The sequence below is a fragment of the Meles meles genome, chromosome 19 (assembly GCF_922984935.1).
Source record: "Meles meles chromosome 19, mMelMel3.1 paternal haplotype, whole genome shotgun sequence".
Lineage (NCBI taxonomy): Eukaryota > Metazoa > Chordata > Mammalia > Carnivora > Mustelidae > Meles > Meles meles.
The window spans coordinates 13,449,562-13,458,948 of NC_060084.1; positions in this window are offsets into that span (position 1 = coordinate 13,449,562).

The following is a 9,387-nucleotide window of genomic DNA, read 5'->3' on the forward strand; positions in this document are numbered from 1 at the left end:
CCTCCTCCTCTCTCAACTTCAGCCCCACTTGCTGAATACTGTTCTCTAAACCTAGAATGCCCTTCCTATTCCCACCCTCCACCTTGATTGTTACTTGAACTCTAGGCTCAAATCCCATTTCCCTTGGAAAGCGAGTTTTTTCTGACCATCCAGAATAAGGCAGGCCCCAAGTTCCATGCCATCATAGCACTCTGTATTTCTCAGTTTAACTGTCTTTGCTCACTCCAGGAAGCAGGGACTGTATCTATCTTGTTCAGCATCATTATCCTCAGCTAAAGCACAAGGCCGGGCACAAAGGAGGCATGTAACAAATACCTCCTGTTGACATTATCCAAAGGCTCCAACCCCAACTCTAGAGTAGGACCCTTCTTTATTTCTGGGCCCCTGGAGGTAGGATGTATCTTATGCCTAGAATCATGACACTGAACACTGTCAGGAGCCCTTACTGTTTTGCCTTGTCCCTGATCATCGCTATTTCCTAAAATGAGCATTTTACACAGCTTCTCTTGTTCAGATAGGAAAACAGTCCCAAGATTTGGCAGAGTGATAACTGGGGATTACATTGCTCTTGGAAATAAGGGTTTTTTTTTTTCATTTAGCAGAACTTCAGCAAGGACTGAGGGCTTGTCTAAAGAAATAGGAAGGAATTAGGAGATCACAGTGTCATAGAAATGCTGGGCCCAAATGTTGGATCATAAACCAGCCACTAAATTTACAGATAGGAAGGCCTCCTAAAGAACCTGAAGCTCCTGCTCCTGAGAGGACTAGCACAGGCACATGCCAAGTTACAAAAGGCCTGCAGAAGCAGAGCTGTTAATCTCTGTTCTTCCTTTATATATATTAACAGAATTTCTAGCAAGCCAAAGACAGTCCAGAAAAAATAACACGTTCTGGCCCTCTTTAAATTTTCTTTTTAAGATTTTATTTATTTGAGAGAGAGAAGGAGGAGAGGAGAAGCAGGCTCCCACTGAGCAAGGAGCCTGACTCAGGGCTCAATCCTAGGACCCTGGGACCATTACCTGAGCCAAAGGCAGACGCTTAATCAACTGAACCATGCAGGCACCCTTAATGGTGTTTTCATGTCTGCTGACACATATGACCCTCTTTAAAGTGTGACTAGGTGACCAACTTCTGGCAAATAGGCTATAAGAAAAGGTGATGCCATGCCCTTAAAGAAAAGGAACATGCCATTCCTGGCCCAATATCCCTTTCAGTTAGATGGAATGCTGACAAGGGGGTAAACCATGTGAATGAGGATGTTGTCCCTGGGGATGACAGAGCTGCTAGGAGCTACCACCGGGCTGCCGTACCAGTCCTGGACTACTTCCCTTCAGATGATATATGAGTGAGAAATAAGCTTTCATCATGCTTAATGAGCCACACAGATTTGGGTTCTTCAAATCAGTACCCAGCATCATAGCCTTATAGAATACCTCTAGGAATGAGGAATGATGGAAACATGATATGCACATACTTAAAACCAAACACACTTAAAAATTTAGGCTGGTTTTCATATTTTACTGTTCTGTAAGTCCATCTCTATGCTGGGCCTGCAACCAAGAATCCTCTTGCTCAGCTCTAAGTACCCTCTGTCTTTACAGTCCCAGAACCTCCCCAAAACCCTTCCTCCCGGACCACCAGGAGGAAATGACAGATCTTCCTCCAGTTAAAGTATCTGTTTCTGGTGTTTCCAGTTTTAAGATAACATAGTAAAGGATGTTCTGCCTACTTATCTTGAAAATTATGGGAAAACAACAAAAGTCTGTTTGGGGTTCATTCCAAGAATTCAAGAATGTCTCAATATTATAAAAATTTCCTTATTGGGGCGCCTGGGTGGCTCAGTGGATTAAGCCTCTGCCTTCGGCTCAGGTCATGATCTCAGGGTCCTGGGATCGAGCCCCGCATCGGGCTCTCTGCTCCGCAGGGAGCCTGCTTCCTCCTCTCTCTCTGCCTGCCTCTCTGCCTACTTGTGATCTCTCTGTCAAATAAATAAAATCTTAAAAAAAATTTCCTTATTAATATTGTGAATTAAATTAACAAATCACTCAATCTATTACATGGAGATACAGGGCAGGGAGAGGTCATATTCACAAAAGCAACAAAGCAATCAAAAAATTAAGAACAAATTTAATAATAAATGTTTAAGACAGATGAAGAGAAACGTAAATATTCAGGGGCTAAACCATAACCACCATCACCACCAATAAAAACTTGTATATGGAAAGGTGCATGTAATTTTTCAAAGAAATGGCATTCACCTTGATTTAATCTATAAGTTCAATTTCAAATAGTTTTGGGGGAAAAAACAGAATAAAGTGGGAGGAATTGCCCTACCCAAGTAAAACCACAACAGGATTTGTTTTGGAACTTGTGAAATGATTCTAAGGTTCACCTAGGGAACAAATGTTATATATTTATGAAGTACTACTAAAACATAAAAATGCAAAAGGATTGAATGTTAAAGAGTGGATATACTAGACAAATGTTAAGCTAAAGGAATAATGGCATTAACTATATTAATATAGCAATGATTTTGAGACAAAAAATATCACTAGGTAGGATTCCATTTAAGGCAATATAGTGAATGATATAAACTAGTATCTAGAAATTTAGAATAAGATATAATTTATAACATCATTTTATACTTAGCTCACAGGAAAATATACCCAGGTACTAAAACTGAACAAGAAACTAAACTATAGGGGCGCCTGGGTGGCTCAGTGGGTTAAGCCTCTGCCTTCGGCTCAGGTCATGATCTCAGGGTCCTGGGATCGAGCTCAGGGTCCTGGGATCGAGCCCCACATCGGGCTCTCTGCTCAGCAGGGAACCTGCTTCCCCCTCTCTCTCTGCCTGCCTCTCTGCCTACTTGTGATCTCTGTCAAATAAATAAATAAAATCTTTAAAAAAAAAAAAAAACTATAGGGTAGCTGCCCTGGCTGATTTGGCCGACATGACTGGTAATAGTGGAGATGTAAAGATCTTGATATCTGCAGAGGCTGTATTATAATATTCAGGAGGCCACATGAAACAAGGAGTAGGAACTGGGGCTTCTCACACACACACCTACCCCACCCAAATGTCTGGACCCATGAAAGGATGAACTAGAAAAAAAAAAAAACTTCCCACTAACAAAGAGAGATAGCAAGAGGTTATAGTCCTTGCCTCAGTTTTGGAGTGATAGTGGGGGTGTCACCTAAGAAATTATAATCACAGCCTGTATTACTGAGTTCATAGTTTAAAATTAATACTAACTACTTGAACTAGGAACTCATAACCCAAGAAATTAAATATGAATCCTAGCAAACTAATGAAATAGTCACTACAGAATTTGGAGACAATGGTTTTTAAAAGTTATTATAACTGCATCCCACAGAATCAAAAATTAAGTAGAGACATGGAAAATATAGAAATGACCTAAATCAAACTTCCAGAGATGAAAACTGTAATGTACAATAAAAAATACACTGGACAGAATTGAGTATATGTTTTTAAAAAAAAACTTTAAAAAATGTAGTGAATTTGAAATCATAGCACTAAAAACTATCCAGAAAGAAACACACAGAGAAAAGAAAATTAAAAATAAATGAACACTAACAAAACATGTAAAGGATGTGCATGGTGAAAGCTACAAAATGCTGACGAAAGAAATCTAATCAGATCTAAACTATTGGGAACAAATACCAGGTTCATGGATTGGAAGATTCAGCACAAGAAAGATGTCATGTGTTCCCCAAATTGATATACAGGTTTAATGTAATTCATAATAAAATTCCAGCAGATTTTTTGAAGATATAGATAAGACTGATTTAAAATTTATATGAAAAGGCAAAGAATCTAGAGTAAGTAAACCAGTTTGAAAAAGGAGAATAACATGAAAGTAATAGGTCTACCCAATTTCAAGTCTTATTATGTAGTTAAAACAATCAAGACTGTATATTATTGGCAGAGGAATATATACATAGATCAATGGAACAGAATGAAGAACCTAGAAATAGACTCATATAAATATGCTTATTTCTTTTACAAAGTATGCAAACAATTCGTGGCTCTTTCAAAAAATGCTGGTGGAGCAACTGGACATTCATAGGGAAAAAATGAATCTCAACCTAGGTATCACAACTTATAAACCCAAAATGAAATTAAGTAAACTATAAATATATAAATATAAAATGTTTAGAAACAAATGAAAGAGAAAATCTTTAGGACTTAGGGCTAGGCAAACAGTTCTTAGACATAAAACAAGATGCATTAGTCATAAAAGGAAAAATGGATATATTAGACTTCATCAAAATTTTAAAAATGTTCTCTACAAAAGATCCTGTTAAAAGGATGAAAAGACTAGCTACGGAGTAGAAAATATGTGCAAAACACATATACAACAAGTGCTAGCCCATACTTCTTGCTGTACTTCTGGAATATATAAAGAACTCTCAAAACTCAACAGCAGGGGCGCCTGGGTGGTTCAGTGGGTTAAGCCTCTGTCTTCAGCTCCAGTCATGATCTCAGGGTCCTGGGATAGAGCCCCACATCGGGCTCTCTGCTCAGCGGGGAGCTTGCTTCCCCTCTCTCTCTCTCTGCCTGCCTCTCTGCCTACTTGTGATCTCTGTCAAGTAAATAAATAAAATCTTAAAAAAAAATAATCAACAGCAAAAGAACAACCAATCCAATCAGAAAATGGGCAATATGTGAAGAAACACTTCACTAAAGAAGATACACAAATGACAAAAGATGTTCAACATCATTAGCCATTAGGGAAATGTAGTTAAACCACAGTATCATTAACATAAACACCTATCAGAATGACTGAAACAGAACAATAGTGACAACACCAAATGCTGGCGAGGATGGAGAGCAACTGGATCACTCATATGTTACTGGTGGAAAGTAAAACAAAATGGTGCAGTCCCACTGGAAGACAGTCCGTTTTCTTCGGATACCAAACAGGCAATTATCACACGACCCAGCACTTCTGGGCATTTATTCCGAACAAATGAAAACTTTCATACAAAAATCTGTACACAAATGTCTATAGCAGCTCCATTCATAACAGCAAAAAACTAGAAATGACTTAGATGTCCTTCAACAGGTGAGCAGTTAAGCAAACTGCGGGTTATCTAAACTATGGAATATACTCGGCAATCAAAAGGAAGATTATGGATGCAATCTCATTCACTCTCCAGAGATTTACACTCAGTGAAAAGAAAGGCCAATCCCAAGATGTTATATACTGTCCGGTACCATTTACATAACATTCTTAAAATGATCTTTTAAAAGGAAATAGAGAACAGGTTGGTGGCTCCCAGGAGTGAAGGAGAAGATTGTGTGTGGCTCTAGAAGGGCAGCATGAGGGACCCCTGTGATAATGGAAGGGTGCGGTATATTGACTATATCTGTGTCAGTATCATGATTGTTGCACTTTAGTTTGCAAGATGTTACCTTTGGAGGAAACTTGGTAAAAGACACATGGAACCTCTCCATATTATTTCTTACAAGTGCATGTCAATCTACAATCATCTCAAAATTAAAAGTCTAATTAAATAATAAATGAACAGATCATTCATGAGCTGTGGAACAATTTCTAGCAGCATTAAAAGGTTATGAGAGGATAAATGGAAATACATTTTTATAAGGCTTTTATGATTTACATAAAGTCGTATAATATTATTTAAAGGTAGAGTGTGCTAAGTTTAAGAAACATAGTCTAAATCCTAAAGAAACACTAAAACAAAAACTGTTATAGCTGAATAGCCAGAAAAGGAGATAAAATGAAATCACAAAAATTTAATTGATTCAAAAAAGGGAAGGGAATAGAGTTGGGGAAGGGGAGAACTATAGGACAAACAAAACAAACAGCAAGATGATAGATTTAAACCTAGCAAGTGTATCAAATACAAGTGATTAAATATTCCAATTAAAAAAGAAAAGATCACATTGATGATAATAAAAAAGCAGGGACTAAATCAATAGCCAAACCAAGTACTTCTGATTCCTGAAGGTAGTTTTCCTTGAATTCCCTCATTTGGCCACATTACAAACCACATTAGATAACAGCAAGCTGCTAACACCCCACTGTTCTTTGTACCTTCAGGTCATGCAAAAATGCAGTAAAAATGGTAGGCGGGAAATGAAAAAGAAACAAACAGATAAGTTCTTTATGTTATCAAGTACAGTAACTTAACACTGTCTGTTCATGAAGTGCAAAACACTTAGCAGCCAGCTTTTGAGGCAGTGTGACCTAACAGGGATCACACTGAGGAGTCCTGGCTCCTTCACTAACTATGACACACTGGGCAACCTCTTCATTTTTCTGAACCTCCACTCATTGAACCAAAAAAAGGGCTAAGAGCACACAGTTGTTGTACATACTATATGCTGTTTCACTTAAGGTGCACGGCATGGCCTGGGATTCAGGCATTGCTCAATTGTTAACTTCTTTCCCCTTCCACCTCGTTTGTGCATCTGAGTAACAGCCAAACAGCTACCAGGTCCTGACTTCTAGAACCTGGTAAATATTGCTGTGAATGGCAGTTTTTGCTGGTGTAACATGGGATCACCTGGTGGGTCCTAAATGCCATGTTTCCTTATGAGAGAAGCAAACAGAGATCAGACATAGAGGGGATGATGTGAAGACAAAAAGCACAGACTGAGGACTGATGTGGCCATAAGCTAAGAAATGCTGGCAGCCACGAAATGCTGCAAGAGGAGAGGCATGGATTCTGCCCTAGAGCTGCCCCAGGGAGTGCAGCCTTCCCAACATCATGACTTCAGCCCAAGAAAATGGATTTCAGACTTCTGGCCTCCACAACTGAGAGAATAAATTTGTTTTGTTTTGTTCTGCTTAATTTGCGATAATTTGTCACAGAGCCACAGGAAACTAATACATTAACCATGACTAATTCAAAGATGGTTACTAAGTTGGAGGGGGCTTCCTGATAGTGGCCATGGGGTCAGGGACCATGGATGCTAATGACTCAATAAAGAAGTCCACAAAGATGAAAACATCTAAACATCCCTCAGGCTGTCACCACATCTCGAAGCTGAAACACCCAGCTCTCTGGTTCAGGTACATGATAGAAAATACTCATTTTCCAATGGTGTTTCTGAGGGAGAAGGGACCTAAAAGCCAAGTTCTCTGCCTCCTGGGTGTGCCATATTAAGATACTGTCTGTAGTAAACTGTCTGTTTTAGCTCAATCTATGCTCTCCCTCGCTGTTGCCTACTCCCCATCTACCCCTCGGGTACAGCCTCATCTTGACTTATTGATGTTCTCCTCCACCTCTAAGGAACTTATCAGTCTCCTCCAACAACCCCTCTTCTGTTACTGACCTTCCCTCTGATCTCAACGGGTCAATACTGGGATGGCCAGGACACTGGCGGGCTCTGAAACCAGGCTGCCTGTGTTTGAACCCCTGCTCTGCTACTTGTATCCTTGGGTGGCCAAATTCATCTTTGCCTCAACTGTAACATGGAGCTAATGACAACAACTACTTCATACAATTGTTTTAAGTGTGTGCAGTGATTAGGAAAGTGCCTGGCACAGGATGAGTGTCAAAAGCATATCACTGCTGTGACATCATTTACTGAAGGGCAGCTATGGCTGATGTGGCAACATGTGAAACTAAGTCCCAGAGCCTGTTACTCTCACCAGTTTTATTCTGAGTGACTTTTACATGACCTGCCCTCAAAATAATCCCCCTGGGGCACCTGGGTGGCTCAGACAGTTGAGCAACTGCCTTCAGCTCAGATCATGATCCCAGGGTGCTGGGATCAAGCCCCTCAGGCTCCCCACTCAGCAGGGAGCCTGCTTTTACCTCTGCCTGCTGCTCCCCCTGCTCATGCTCTCTGTCAAATAAATAAAATCTTAAAAAAAAAAGACAAAAAAAGACTACCTTGGAAATAACCCACATCCCTACCAACAACAGGCAATAATGGCATTTCACCTAACAGATCACCATGTGGCACTGAGAATGAATCTATACTAACGATTCCATTCACGTGAACATTTGTGATGGTAGAAGTCAGAACAGAGATTACCGGGGGACATAAGTAATGACTAGAACCAAGCATCAGGTACTGGTATGTACTTTCTCCTGATCTCGGTGATTATAAGGCTATGTTCTTGGTAATATTTCAAGTGGTACATTTCCCTGTGTGTATATTATTTTTTTTAAGATTTTATTTATTTATTTGACAGAGATCACAAGTAGGCAGAGAGGCAGGCAGAGAGAGAGGAGGAAGCAGGCTCTCCGCTGAGCAGAGAGCCTGATGCGGCTTGATCCCAGGACCCTGGGATCATGACCTGAACTGAAGGCAGATGCTTTAACCCACTGAGCCACCCAGGCGCCCCTCCTGTGTGTATATCATACTTCAAATTTTAAGTTAAGTGACTCCCCCAGCCTATCACTCATTGGTCAATCCAAGCATGTGACACAACTGCTCATCCAACTGCTAGTGAATAAAGAAGAGGCAGTGAAGCCACCAGGTGCCAGACTTCAGGGAGCAGGTAAGTCTGGAGTGTGGCAGGATGACTGCCACAATGGTTGGCAGCAAAAGGACACAGGAGACAAAGAAGGGCGCAGACCACACTCATCCCCTAAGTAAAAGGGCCAGCTCTTTGTCTTCCTACTGAGACACCTCAGCACTCCCTCTTATGAGAGAACTAGAGCACTTCCTTGGCCCACTGACCACATCGAAGGGCACGGCGGGCACGCTGTTCTAGACAAACTGGTAAACGGCGTGCTGTAAATGCTACAACAGCTTGGCATTTCCCAGTTTAATGCCTAGAAAAGCATCCATTCCACATAAAAACTGGGTAAACAAAATGAAAGCCTTGGGGCGCCTGGGTGGCTCAGTGGGTTGAAGCCTCTGCCTTCGGCTCAGGTCATGATTTCAGGGCCCTGGGATTGAGCCCCGCATCGGGCTCTCTGCTCAGCAGGAAGCCTGCTTCCTCCTCTCTCTCTACCTGCCTCTCTGCCTACTTGTGATCTCTCTCTGTGTGTGAAATAAATTAAAAAAAAAAAAATATGAAAGCCTTAAGAGCAGTAGTTATTGGTTTCGAAGTCAGGACTTAAATCTTGAGAAAGGACTCCTTGACGCAGACACAGTTTTGCAGTAACACTGAAACAGAGCTTAAATAGCTGGTACCCGATGTAGCCCAGGCTCCTGCATTACAAGGGGTTTTCCATTCTCGTCACAATCACAGGGACTGCTGGTTTGGGCCACTGCCTTCGGCTCAGGTCATGATCTCAGGGTCCTGGGATCGAGTCCCGCATCGGGCTCTCTGCTTGGCGGGGAGCCTGCTTCCCTCTCACTCTCTCTGCTTGCCTCTCTGCCTACTTGTGATCTCTCTCTGTCAAATAAATAAATAAAATCTTTAAAAAAAAAAAT